At 42.0% G+C, this 14,835-nt stretch overlaps 1 protein-coding gene across 2 annotated transcripts in view; it reads left to right on the top strand.

The window, feature by feature from the left end:
* The first annotated feature begins 13,090 nt into the window (after positions 1–13,090).
* Positions 13,091–14,835, top strand: part of LOC137301760 (perilipin-2-like) — a 62,611-nt gene continuing 60,866 nt past the window's right edge. For both annotated transcript variants that reach the window (XM_067971384.1, XM_067971385.1), the window contains exon 1: positions 13,091–13,148. The gene's annotated coding sequence lies outside the window, so the exon portion shown is untranslated. The remainder of the gene's footprint in view (positions 13,149–14,835) is intronic.

Below are 14,835 nucleotides of genomic sequence, written 5' to 3'. Positions count from 1 at the left end.
TTTACTCCTAGTTCTCTGCTACTCTACCAAAAGCCACTGTTCTTTCGACCAATATGTCCTGTTTCCCAAAACCCCTCTTTGCTTTCAAAGCCTTCTCAAAATCCTTAACCTAATATACCCTAAACTTGTTTTTCTTTCTCTCTTTGGTGTCTAGTTTTTGTATTCCTTCTAAAGTGCCAAGCCATTTTCCTTACATGAGCGCTATAGAAGTGTAATTGTTGTATTGAGAAAAGACCAAAAAGAAAGACACCACCAAAAGTTGTAGAGCGTAGGAGAGAAGATGATATAAAGAAGTGGTGGTTAGATGACTCTAAGCTTGGATTTTAAAAGCCTGTAGGTTTAAGGAGGAAAGGGAGGCTAAGGGATGTAAGGAGTTCCACAGTTTTAAAGTTCTGCAAAAAAATGAGACAGAGTAGGAGACCGTACCATAAATTTTGTTCTGAGCATAGTAGGGATGCATGGAGGAGGAAAGGCTTGGAGGACAGCAAATTCGTAGCTTAGCCCAGCCCTGAATATATGTGAAAGTTAGTATTAAACATTGGAAAAATATTGAGTAGACTAAATACTTAAATATTTTTAAATTATAAATATTTTAATAGCACTGTTAGTTTTGTGAAGCTGAAGTTCTGCCCATTGATTTTTAAAAAGAAAAACTTGCATTCCTTGAGCACCTGATCGCATTTCTTAAACACTTCCAACTGTTTCACATATAATGAATTACTTTCAAGTTCAATAAATATGTGTAAGCAAGCCTGACAGCCACTTGTTTTTATGTGGACAGCCATTTTAATTTGGGCTGTTTCATGATATTTCTCTCCCACTACTTTTTATTCAAACTTATCACGAAGTCATCTTCAATATGCAAGTACAAGCTATGAACCAAAACTGGACCTTGTGCGGACTGTATTTAGGGTAGTCGGCCTTTGTGTGCAGTGAACCCTTTTACTACAACTTGCGTTTATAAAGTGCCTTTAATGTAGTAAAACATCCCTAGGTGCTTCACAGGAGCAATTATCAGACAAAATTTGACACCGAGCCACGTAAGGACATATTAGGACAGGTGACCAAAAGCTTGGTCAAAGAGGTAGGTTTTAAGGAGGAGAGGGAAGCGGAGAGATTTAGGGAAGGAGATCCAGAGCTTAGGGCCTAGGCAGCAGAAGGCACGGCCGCCAATGGTGGAGCGAAGAAAATTGGAGGTGTGCAATAGGCCAGAATTGGAGAAGCGCAGAGATCTAGGAGGGTTGTAAGGCTGGAGGAGTTTACAGAGATAGGGAGGGGCGAGGCCATGGAGGGATTTGAAAACTAGGATTAGAATTTAAAAACCGAGGCTTTGTTGGATCGGGAGCTAATGTAGGTCAGCAAACACTGGTGATGGGTGAACAGGCTTGGTGAAAATTAGGATACCATTGAAGTATGCAATACAAGTAGTGCAGGATCCCACCATGTACTGCTGAGCGCCTTGAAATCGGTGGAAAGTACCACATTGACAGATCATGTGAAAACTGAATAAAGTTTATAAGAGGTACAGTTAACAGAATAAAAGCCACAAAAGATAAATCACAGCATGTGTTCCAAAGCTATAAAAACTCTCAATTCTTAGTGATTCTCATTGGTCCATGTGTCTTTGCTAAGTTATATGTGAGAAACTGTTCTGAAGTAATTGCTCGCTGCTGAGGCTTGGCTGCGCAGTCTACAAGTGAACTGAAGCAACCGCCAACAGCTGTCACGTTTGCACATAGCTTGCCCTGCCCTTGGAGATCGAACTGCCCATCAAAAACAGACACAAAGACAAGGGATGGCTTGAAAATCATATTGATTGACAGTAACCCCCAGGATTTGCTAATTCTGACACAATGTGCATCCAGCAGGCTTTTGAAAAACAAAGATTATTTTGATGGTTCAACTATTAGGAACAACAATAGCATCTCCCCCATTAATTAAGTTTCTCCGAAGCTCTAAATCCTCATTCAATAAGTTGGTAAATAAGCTCCTGGTCAATTTTTGTTGCAAATTGCCTCAATGTGTTGTGATCTGAGTGCTCCTATATGCTGTCATATTCTCGATCCAGGCTATGTAATGTAATGCAATACACGCTTTGCAGGGTATAATTCTGATAATCCTAATCCCACTGCCAGACAGTAGACAGCTCTTGTATTTGACCATCAGCCTTTGATCATGACAAACATATCTCAACATCATTGACAGATGAGGATGTCAATTCAGTTCATAATAAGGACTTTGATGCTACATTTTGGCATTTACTAAAGAACAGCTACGAATGTCGAAAGAATATGTTGACAAGGGTGATTTGCTTTGCCCTTAGAGAATAAACATTCAAAGTAGATTAGAAATTTCAGAGTTTGAACTATGGCAGTGAGGATGCAGGTTTCATCTCTTCCACTCTACTGCGTTCCTGATCTCAGCTGTTCTACTTGGTAAGGCCAAGAATACAGGCCTGATGGCTACTCCATATGTGGAGCTGGGAAATGGGATGAGGAAGAGCCAGTCTGAAAGACTTATATGATTCCAAGCTGCAATGGTAGAAGCTTGGTAACAGGTAAATCTTTGAGTCACAGGCCTTAAGTGGACCAGAGAAAATAAAGAGATCTGATGTTGTGCAGATTCTTTTCTTTTTAATAGGGTAAGATGATTTTGGCTACAGACACATTGAAAGGTACTGACAATACAATTTTGGGCCATGTACTTATGTTGGGGAGGAATGGTTCTATCAATTTTTCCTGGCACGCTCCACTGCTGTTAAGTGTCAGCCTGGGTTCAGTGGTAGTACTCATCCCTGAGTCAGAAAATTACAGGTTAAAGCCCCATGCTAGATACTTGACCACATAATCTAAGCTGATATTTCAGTGCAATACTGAGGGAGTGTTGGAGGTGCCATATTTCAGATGCAGCATTAACTAGGGCCTTATCTGCCCTCTCGGATCAGGAGAGTTCTCTTGGTGTCCCGGCCAAAATTTATAGGATCACGCACGTCATACAATGGCGCCAATGGTAAGCACAAGGATAAGAAGTACTAGGTGCACATTAACCCCACATACACACACTATAGCTTTTGATTAGAATTGTGATTGTACTAAAGTTGTGTGTGTATACATCGTTCTTAGCAAGGTTTGTAAACGGCTTTGATGAGTTGGTATAAATGGGAACTGCGTGAAGCGATGCACACAAATGAAAGTTCTTGTAAGTGATGGGAAAGGGTGAAGATGTACACAAGACTGTTCATCCAGTGGCCAAATGTGATAGTCAAGACAAGGGCTGCTAAGTCAGTTTGGCATGAATGTGCCTTGCAACCAGGTAATGGATATCCTCCACATCATTTTCAGACTGCTGTTGCTCCTTATACAAATGCAGATAGGAATGTTTCTGCTTGTATCCTCTAGTGTGGGTGTTCCAGCAGATAGCTTTCATGCATCTCCAGTGCAATCTCCCCAGCCTGGCCTTCCAGCATTGCTTCTCCTCTCTCTTCAGGAAGCAAAGGTAGAGCGGAGTCTCCAATGGAAAACCCATTTTGTGTCCTGTCTAAAGAAGGAGGCAGATGTTAAATTTGTTGACAGGAAAACAAACTAATTTTATCAGTGCAGAAATAAGAATTCTGCAAAGCTTTCAAATATCTGTGGTTGGCTCTTGTGTTCTGCCTTTTCCCCAATGCTTAGTAATCCTGAATACCAGTTATATGTAGGCTTAATGAGCACTGAGTATGAATGAGGTGGTAATGATGGAATGTATGACAGCACCATGTCATTACCCTCATTTAAATATACCCACCAGTTTTAGTGCGGGCGTTTAAAACTTGCACTGGAAATGTCAACATAAAATTGGATAGGTGCTAAAGTGGATGGGAATTCAAGGTAAAGGACTCCTGCTTCAATTTCCATCTCCACCCACCCAAATACCACCCAGGAAGGGGAAAATCCAACAGTTTAAGCCTTTAGAATTAAAAACAGCAAAGTAGAATTACATAGAAATTATAACATGGAAACAGGCCATTCGAACCAACCAATTCATGTTGGTGTTTTTCCTCCACATGAGTAGTAGTCCTAATCCCATTTACTTGCTTTGTTTTCATCTCCCTTTATTCCCCTTTCCTTCAACTACCTATCCAACCTATCTTAAATGTTGACATGATCTCTGCTTCAATCACTAACCCTGTTAATGAATCCCACAGCCTCACAACCCCCTGTGTGAACAAAAATTCTCCAACTCTATATCTTAAATCTCTTATGTTTAATCTTGTATCTATCTCCCCTCAATCACTTGAAACAATCTATTTCCATCTAATCTGTCTCACCCCTTTATCATTTTAAACACCTTCAGAAAATCACCCCTTAATCTGCTCCATTCCAATATAAACAGCCCCAATTTTTCAAGTCTTTGTATTTCCTCATACCAGGCAGCATCCTAGTGAATCTGTGCTGTACCCTCTCTCTTGCTTCAACATGCTTCCTATAGTATGGAGTCCAAAATAGCACACAGTACTCCAACTATGATCTTACCAAGGTTTTATATAATTCATCATTAGATCTTGATTTTTATACTCTCTTTCTTGCCATGAAACTCAGTATTAGCTTTCTTTATGACCTTATTCATTTGAAGTGCTCCATTTAATGTCTTGTGAACCTAAACCCCCACATCCCTTTTCTCTTCCACATCAACAAGCCTTCCCCCATTCAAAGTATAATTATTATTTATTTTTACCAAAGTATACCATCTCACATTTACTGACGTTGCATTACAACTGCCACTTTTTGGCCATTCCACCAACTTATCAATATCCCCTTGTATCTTCCTTTTGGTCCTCAAAATTATTTACCATGCCTCATATTTTAGTATCATCTGAAAATTTGGACACCATTCTCCCTCTTGCCCTACATTCAAATTATTGATGTACACAGTGAACAAAAGTGGTCCAAAACAGAACACTGTGGGACACAGCTACTTAGTTCCAACCACTTTGAGAAACTGTGCTTAACTCCTACTCTCTGTTTCCACACTTCTAACCGTTTTTTAATCCAGTTTGCTGCCTTCACCCTGATGCCATAAGCCTTAATTTTCTCCAGTAATCTTCGCTGTGGTACTTTCAAAGACTCTCTGCAAATCTGGGTACATGACATCCACTGCAATTCCCCCCATCCCCCTTTCACATGCTTATATTTTCTTCACTAAAATAATTTTTAAAATCTCCTTAGTAAAATGCTGTGCAGTGTCTACATGTACCAGAGGTGAACTAGTGCAAAGCACAGAGCCCTGGTTTCCAAAGTCAAATATTTAATGGGAAAAAATGATTTTTGTTTACAGCTTGCAGCCTTTCAATAAGTGGATTCATTTAAGTTAAACATTACATTCACTTAACCTTCAGCTCACATATCTGTATATGTCCCAGGTTCTAGGCTGCTTAGCATACCTTCCATGCTTGCATTCCATGTCATGTCCCAAGTGGAAATCTCCATGGAAACTGGCTCCTCTGTTGTTTTGATGGATGGCAGATCATACAATAGAGTCCAACTGGTCAACAGAAGCCCAGTCATAACATCATTGAAGCAACTGCTGTTTGACAAAGTCTGTAACAATTTGTAAACATTAGACCACTTTTACTTATTTTGTTTTGTTTCTATGTATTTTTAAACAGCATAGTAACCAAGGTACAGCCAGAGGCAACAGTAACAAGGACAGAGGTCTGATTAATTTGATCCTAGTGCTTACTGAGAGTGCAGAAAGGCTCTGAAATAGATTACTTGGGTTTTGCAATAGTCTCATACGTGCTCAACAGCTATAGTTCAGCAAGTGATGGTTAACTCTGTCTCTAGAACTCTTTTGCAAAATGGATAAAGTTCCAGGTGACGTCACTGAGAGAGAATTCCACAGGCAGGAGAAGCCATGCCTGAAGCCGTACCATTAGTATTTAGTGCAGATTTTTGCTATCAGTAGGTGCAGTAGCAATTTTGTTTCTGAGTCAGAAGGTTGTGGGTTCGAGCCCCATTCCAGGATCCGATGATACAATTTAGCTGACTGTCATTTTTCAGGATTTCTTGACTATTTTCCACAGAAAAAAATTGAAATAAAAAGTTACTTTTAATGGTGGGATTTTTAAGCAAAGTGTATTCTCACAACTTTTAAGAAACACACCTAGATGAAAAGTGGTGCATACGCTAAATGGAAGTTGTTTCCTCCAGAGACACAATATTAAGCGATTTGTTGGCTTGCCTAAGTAATCAAAAAAACAACACACCTCACACCTGTTGTGTCTACCTTTGAAGAGATTGAAGGAGTACGTGTGCAAAAGACACCAACATTCATGTCATAAGGGGGCATTATTGTTACACCCCCAGGTTGCGAGTCAACTCCCATTAGAAGTATTATGGGAGTGACTGACGTCATTGAACCTGAGAAGGTATGTATGGCAGACCTAAATTTCTAATACTGGTACTCCGTGCAGAAACTGCGGGCGTTTTTATAGGCTTGAAACAGGCGCAAAAAGGACCAATGTCTACCCCCATGTGTATGAGTACATCATATCTGCTGTATTTTGCATATTAATAACAGTCACTGTGATTCAAAGTAATTAATTATACGTCAAGATGTTTCAGACACATGTTAAGATGCAAGTCCTTCTTTCAATGATCAATTTGGCAATAACAGTATGTTTTTAAAGACATTCACCACTCTAAAATGTGTCTGCAAAAGGATCCTTTATAAAAATCGATGCTTCATCATTTTGTTTTCTATTCTGTGTGGAGGTGTGATATCTCTGTATTTCCTCCCTAGTTCTCTGGTCTCCCAACACTACCAGCTACCTGTGGCCTGAGGGGGCAGGCAGAAGACTTTCTCATGGGCCTCCACCAATGCCAAACACAGAGATCTGTGCAAATATAATTTGTCTTCATCTTAGTGCAAAACAGCCAGTGCCAATTTGGTTTTTGTATGTGAAGACAAGCAGTCATGGGACAAGCTCTCCTGACCTGTGAATCATCTGTCACCAGGGACAAACTACAAGTGCTTCATCCAATCCATTTCTTGGGCTTCTCCATTACATAGAAGACTTCTATGTTGAATCCACGGAAAATCGCCAACTAATCAGCAGCCATTTGCCCTGTCATCTGACTTTCCTGGTCATACATTCAAATTTAATCCCGTGGGGAAAGCTGCCTGAGACAATTACCCATTGAATCTGACAGCACCTCAGCCCTGCTCGCCAATGTTGCATGCTAGTCAATGCCTTCTCTTAGGTGAATGAAAAGCAATCCGTTTTCACATGGTATCCTGGTACCTGTTATCTATTTCTGTTGTGACTTATAGTATGACAATAGTAAAGGAGAATGCATTCTCTTCATAGGATTTTGCTTTTATGCATGTTATTTGCTTTTTGAAACATTATAAACAAGTTCAGTAACCTTTTGAAAAATGAAACAGTTACAAAGGATTACTATAAACTTTTATCATTTTGGTTTGTTTATTTTCTGTCTATTGATTTTTTTCAGAATATTTATATTTAAACAGTGATATAATTAAGTAACTGACCTTAAGGGATTATTTACTCAAAGTGTGAGGGAGTTGAACTAATGTCGGCAAAGATATAATCATTAACCCAGAATACTTTAGTGATTGTGTCATTTGAACTGTGTACGTTAACACAACTGCCCCATGCAATTGGGCGGATACATATACAAGTCCCCTTATTGAAGCAACCATCCATTCTCAAAGTATCTGAATGTGTAGTAACCATTAAAGGACTTTCATGTGTTTGTAAATTCTCATGATTACATATATTTTACTACTTTTGCTAAGAATAAACTGTTGGATTGATTAATGACCCAATTTGTTTTCCATATTGAGATATTACTCACAACATTTTGTTAAAATCAATCACAATTTCACACAAATCTCGACATGACAATGACCAGTTATTATATCCAGTACTTTTATTTTTTTTACTATATTTAGAGAGTTATTGATGTTTGGCAGCGAGTTCTCCCAATGTCCTGGCCAACATTCCTCCATCTCCCAATGTCAAAAAGAACCTAGTCATTCATGTTTTTTTTTATTCGTTCATGGGATATGGGCTTCGCTGGCGAGGCCGGCATTTATTGCCCATCCCTAATTGAGAAGGCAGTAATAAGCCGCCTTTTTGAACCGCCGCAGTCCGTCTGATGCAGGTTCTCCCACAGTGCTGTTAGGAAGGGAGTTCCAGGATTTTGACCCAGCAACGATGAAGGAACGGCGATATATTTCCAAGTCGGGATGGTGTGTGACTTGGAGGGTAACGTGCAGGTGGTGTTGTTCCCATGTACCTGCTGCTCTTTTCCTTCTAAACAATTTTACAACACCAAGTTATAGTCCAGCAATTTTATTTTAAATTCACAAGCTTTCGGAGGCTTCCTCCTTCGTCAGGTGAACTCTACTATTTTTCCTTCTAAGTAGTAGAGGTCGCGGGTTTGGGAGGTGCTGTCAGAGAAGCCTTGGTGAGTTGCTGCAGTGCATCCTGTGGATGGTACACACTGCAGCCACTGTGCGCCAGTGGTGAAGGGAGTGATGTTTAGGGTGGTGGATGGGGTGCCAATCAAGCGGGCTGCTTTGTCCAGGATGGTGTCGAGCTTCTTGAGTGTTGTTGGAGCTGCACTCATCCAGGCAAGTGGAGAGTATTCCATCACACTCCTGACTTGTGCCTTGTAGATGGTGGAAAGGCTTTGGGGAGTCAGGAGGTGAGTCACTCGCCGCAGAATACCCAGCCTCTGACCTGCTCTTGTAGCCACAGTATTTATATGGCTGGTCCAGTTAAGTTTCTGGTCACACCCCCAGGATGTTGATGGTGGGGGATTCGGCGATGGTAATGCCGTTGAATGTCAAGGGGAGATGGTTAGACTCTCTCTTGTTGGAGATGGTCATTGCCTGACACTTGTCTGGCGCGAATGTTACTTGCCACTTATCAGCCCAAGCCTGGATGTTGTCCAGGTCTTGCTGCTTGCGGGCTCGGACTGCTTCATTATTTGAGGGGTTGCGAATGGAACTGAACACAATGCAATCATCAGCGAACATCCCCATTTCTGACCTTATGATGGAGGGAAGGTCATTGATGAAGCAGCTGAAGATGGTTGGGCTTACGACACTGCCCTGAGGAACTCCTGCAGCAATGCCCTGGGGCTGAGATGATTGGCCTCCAACAACCACTACCATCGTCCTTTGTGCTAGGTATGACTCCAGCCACTGAAGAGTTTTCCCCCTGATTCCCATTGACTTTGATTTTACCAGGGCTCCTTGGTGCCACACTCGGTCAAATGCTGCCTTGATGTCAACGGCAGTCACTCTCAACTCACCTCTGGAATTCAGCTCTTTTGTCCATGTTTAGACCAAGGCTGTAATGAGGTCTGGAGCCGAGTGGTCCTGGTGGAACCCAAACTGAGCATTGGTGAGCAGGTTGTTGGTGAGTAAGTGCTGCTTGATAGCACTGTCGACGATACCTTCCATCACTCTGCTGATGATCGAGATTAGACTGATGGGGCGCTAATTGGCCGGATTGATTTGATCCTGCTTTTTGTGGGCAGGACATACCTGGGCAATTTTCCACATTGTCGGGTAGATGCCAGTGTTGTAGCTCTACTGGAACAGCTTGGCTAGAGGCGCAGCTAGTTCTGGAGCACAATACTTCAGCACTACAGTAGGGATGTTGTCAGGGCACATAGCCTTTGCTGTATCCAGTGCACTCAGCCGTTTCTTGATATCACGTGGAGTGAATCGAATTGGCTGAAGACTGGCTTCTGTGATGGTGGGGATATCGGGAGGAGGCCGAAATGGATCATCCACTCGGCACTTCTGGCTGAAGATGGTTGCAAACGCTTCAGCCTTGTCTTTTACACTTACGTGCTGGATTCCGCCATCATTGAGGATGGGGATGTTTGCAGAGCCTCCTCCTCCCGTTAGTTGTTTAATTGTCCACCACCATTCACGACTGGATGTGGCAGGACCGCAGAGCTTTGATCTGATCCGTTGGTTGTGGAATCGCTTAGCTCTGTCTATAGAATGTTGCTTCCGCTGTTTAGCATGCATGTAGTCCTGAGTTGTCGCTTCACCAGGTTGACACCTCATTTTTAGGTACGGCTGGTGCTGCTCCTGGCATGCTCTTCTACACTCCTCATTGAACCAGGGTTGATCCCCTGGCTTGTTGGTAATGGTAGAGTGAGGAATATGCCGGGCCATGAGGTTACAGATTGTGCTGGAATACAATTCTGCTGCTGCTGATGGCCCAGAGCGCCTCATGAATGCCCAGTTTTGAGCTGCTAGATCTGTTCTGAATCTATCCCATTTAGCACGGTGGTGGTGCCACACAACACGTTGGATGGTGTCCTCAGTGCTAAGACGGGACGTCATCTCCACGAGGACTGTGCGGTGGTCACTCCTACCAATACTGTCATGGACAGATGCATCTGCGACAGGTAGATTGGCGAGGATGAGGTCAAGTAAGTTTTTCCCTCGTGTTGGTTCGCTCACCACCTGCCGCAGGCCCAGTCTGGCAGCTCTGTCCTTCAGGACTCGGCCAGCAGTGGTGCTACCGAGCTACTCTTTGTGATGATTATTGAAGTCCCCCACCCAGAGTACATTCTGTGCCCTTGCTACCCTCAGTGCTTCCTCCAAGTAGTGTTCAACATGGAGGAGGACTGATTCATCAGCTGAGGGAGAGCGGTAGGTGGTAATCAGCAGGAGGTTTCCTTGCCCATGTTTGACCTGATGCCATGAGGTCTAGAGTCAATGTTGAGGACTCCCAGGGCCACTCCCTCCTGACTGTATATCACTGTACCGCCACCTCTGGTCGGTCTGTCCTGCCGGTGGGACAGGACATACCCAGGGATGGTGATGGAAGAGTCTGGGACGTTGGCTGAAAGGTATGATTCTGTGAGTATGGCTATGTCAGGCTGTTGCTTGACTAGTCTGTGGGACAGCTCTCCCAATTTTGGACTTTGCAGGGTCAACTGGGCTTGGTTTGCCTTTGTCCTGTCCGGTGCCTAGTGGTCCGTCCGGTTTTATTCTTATTATGACTTCTTTTAGTGAGATTTTACAACTGAGTGGCTTGCTAGGCCATTTCAGAGGGCAATTAAGAATCAACCACATTGCTGTGGGTCTGGAGTCACATATAGGCCAGACTGGGTAAGGACGGCAGGTTTCCTTCCCTAAAGGGCATTAGTGAACCAGATGGGTTTTTAAAAAACAATCCGGTAGTTTCATGGCCACCATTACTGACACTAGTATTTTAATTCCAGATTTTATTTAATTGAATTTAAATTCCCCAGCTGCCATGGCGGGATTTGAACTCATGACTCTGGATTACTAGTCCAGTAATATAACCACTATGCTACCACATTTTCCCACATAACAGTCAATGCACAACAAAGTAAAGCAGTGTATGCAAAGCAATTTGAGACATTTCTAAATTGTGTGATATGATGCTGTTTCTTTTACTTAATGGCAACATCAAGGCATCGTATCTAGAATTTCTTATGGTTAGGCCATTTTTTCACTCATATGCTTGTTTGTTGACTTTAACCATAACCGTATCAAAGATTTCTTAACGGTCTGGTATTTGTTAACTTTGAGGTCAACATATAAACCCCAAGTTTCTTATCACTCAGTGGGAACATAGCTAATAATTAAAATCCTTTCCTCCTGGGGTGTTCTTTATGAAGTCATTGGACTTCTTTTTGAGTACCTGAAGGTTTTTTTGGTGCTCAATTAGGTAAGTGTTGGGGAATGGCACCCAGCATTAACAGCAAGCACTGTCAGGTAGATGCAGATTAGAGGTCCCTCTACTCTGTCCCAACAATGCACTTCAGCTGAAAACTCAGAACAGCAACTCCAACCCACCAATGTGACATTTATTTCTAATTCCCACACCAACCATCCTTAGGTGGATAAGTGGCATTGCCAATTAATGCCAACTTAGATGTGGTTTTGTGCTATTATACCCACTAGAGGCTGGATTGAGACCCCAACAGAACCCTCACAACCAATGGACAGAGCAGCCTTTCATCCCATCAGTCTGAGCTGGATTTTAACCCAGGTCCCAGAGGTGAAAGGCCAGTTTCTAACCCACAGTACCACCCAGATCCCCTAGTCTGAAGGTTGGTGTGGTTCCAATTTTCTATTGTTTGTGGCTCCGATCGCCCTTAAGACAGCATTCTCAACCTCCGCCTGAGCAGTGATTGCTCCTGCTTAGCTTTTGGATACATCTTGGAAAGACACCATTTTAAATGCCTTTCAATTCTTAGTATAATTTGGTGCCTTGAAATTCATGATTTGGTTGGATACTAATGTTCAGGGTGAACATCCACCTTAATTTAGCATGTCTACCATCTGGAAAATTGCTTGGATCAAATTCCTTGAGTTTTTTCCATATATGACTATGGTGGGGCCAAATGATTGTTTAGTCCTGCCTTTATACTGGAGTTTACACGTCTGATTTGAATTACTCCTAAATCTTGTCAATCTTTTCCAAAATACTTGATTTAAAAAAAAACTCTTTCTGTAATTTCTTCCCTCCTATTTTGCCCCATATTTTCATCAGCATTATTCTCCTACTTACTCGGGTACTTCAAGTTTGAAAAAGTCTTAGTCTGTTGCTCTTGCAACTATCAGGATGGCCATGTGGTTGAGAGTGTAGTTGGATATCATACTCCAAACCCTCTGACAATGTTGCTCTGAGCTGGGCTGCTAGGATGTGGACAAGATGAGTCTGATAATTATGATGATGCTCCCTCTGATTTTCCTTTTTCCCCCTTTGCTTTGCCTTCCACTTTCCCACACCAGGGTAACTGAAGTCTGGAACTCGCCTAGGCACAATAGAAGGAACCTGTTCACCGGCCCCCACTGTTTTAATACAATGCATTGTGAACCCAGTGTGCTGCACATTGCACAGCTTCACCCTTCTACATACGGCCCAACAGAAAGATAAAACCACAATAGCTATTGATTACACTGTTGGGTAACAGTTCTAGCAAGAGGAAGAGTTGACGGTGCTGTCCAATGGGCGTGGAGGGGTGGGCTCCACATGCTATTTAATTTCAGGATGGAGCTAAACTCGGGAGTTGTTCAGTTTCTGGATCCTGGGCAGAGTTTGATTGTTATTACTCGGGAGGAACCGGTCTGCTGTGAGTACCTGGGGCTGTAACGCTTTTTTACAGCAAAACTGTAGCACGTATAAACCGCTCGGGTTCAGCCCTTCTGTCCCAGTACTTAGTGGAGTAGTCTAAGTACAGCTGTGTATTTTTCTAAATTGCAATTTGTTTGAAAGGGCTTTGCAAATTAACAAGAGTGGCATAACTTCTTTTAATGGCTAGCGAGGTAGCTATAACTAAAGAATCCCAGGTCTGTTTTTATTTTGCGGGACTGTACAATTTTAGTCCAACCCCACTAACACCTGTCGTGATTGATAGGCTTCACCTGGGCGTTAAAAGGCTCTAGCGGTCTATCAATGGGGATTTCCTTTCGGGACAAACTTTTTATTAGCTTAATTTCCTCTAACGCTTACAGATAATTATGTTTTGTAGTTACATGGCGCCTTATCGAAATCAAAAGGTCTCAATGTGGTCCCTACAATGAATTAGATTTGGAGTGCAGCGACTGCTCTTTAGGCAATGTTGCTATACCTTTTTAAAAACATTACCAAGGGGGAAGTGTTAGAGGTGGAGATTTATGATCAAAAGATGTACTTATTTAATGTCACTTATTCCACCCATCTCATTCTTGAAATATGAGTTTGCAAAAGGTTGCAAACTCATATTTCAAGAATGAGATGGGTGGAATAAGTGACATTAAATAAGTACATCTCACTCCAGATGATTGAGGTCTGGCACCTTTTCTTATACCTCTTTGCAACCTGAACTTTTGAGGCTCTTGGTAAACAAATAGTCTGTACAAGTTATTTCTGGCTAGTCTTGAATAGATGATCTTTTTCTCTCTTATTTTCCTGCTGTTCTTTCTTTCTTTCCTCTTTCCCTTCCTCTCAATAAAAGAGTCAGCAAATCAGCACATGATCTCAGACTTTTTTTGCTGGTTATTGCAACCCATTTGGTGATGATCATATTAAAGGTGTGAATGAAAATGTGTTGAATTTAATGAAACAATGCACAAAATCCATTGGCATTGCCAGCGCTGGCAGCAACATTTCTAACTACTTTTAAAAGGAAAAAGAATAAATATTTTAAAAAAGGAAATGGCAGGGGAATGGGACTAAGGCGATCGCTTTTTCAAGAAGATGGCACAGGTGAAATGGGCTTAATGGTTTGCTTCTGTAGTGTAATATTGTATGAAGGTTTTCTGTGGAGATGGGTCTGCTGATATCCTGTTCATAATCATAGAATCTTACAGCACAGAAGAAGGCCACTCAACCCATCGTACCTGTGCTGGCTCTTTGAAAGAGCTATCCAATTAGTCCCATGCCTCTGCTCTTTCCCCATAGTCCTGCAATTTTCTCCCCTTCAAGTATTTATCCAATTCCTTTTTGAAAGTTATTATTAAATCTGCTTCCACTACCCTCTCTGGCAGTGCACTCCAGATCATAATCTCTGAGGAGGACTGAAAAATCCTCTCTGAATATTCTTGTACCGATAACCCTGCCAGTCTTGTATTTGCATATGATTTGTATGTTGTCTAATAGTTTAGTCACTAAATAATTGGATTGGTAGTGAACCTACAGGGCAAAGACCTCAGTCAATGCCTTTCAGAATAGATGTTGCTCTTTCCATTGTATATGATGGTTTTGTCGTGCAATGAAAGGTCTTTGATTTGCACCGGTGTTTTTGGCTTTTAAAAACAGGAGGAAATAATTGCAGCTTT

This window comes from Heptranchias perlo, chromosome 34 (genome assembly GCF_035084215.1).
Source record: "Heptranchias perlo isolate sHepPer1 chromosome 34, sHepPer1.hap1, whole genome shotgun sequence".
NCBI lineage: Eukaryota > Metazoa > Chordata > Chondrichthyes > Hexanchiformes > Hexanchidae > Heptranchias > Heptranchias perlo.
The sequence above is the reverse complement of the archived record's forward strand: the minus strand, read 5'-3'. Positions and strand labels throughout refer to the sequence as shown.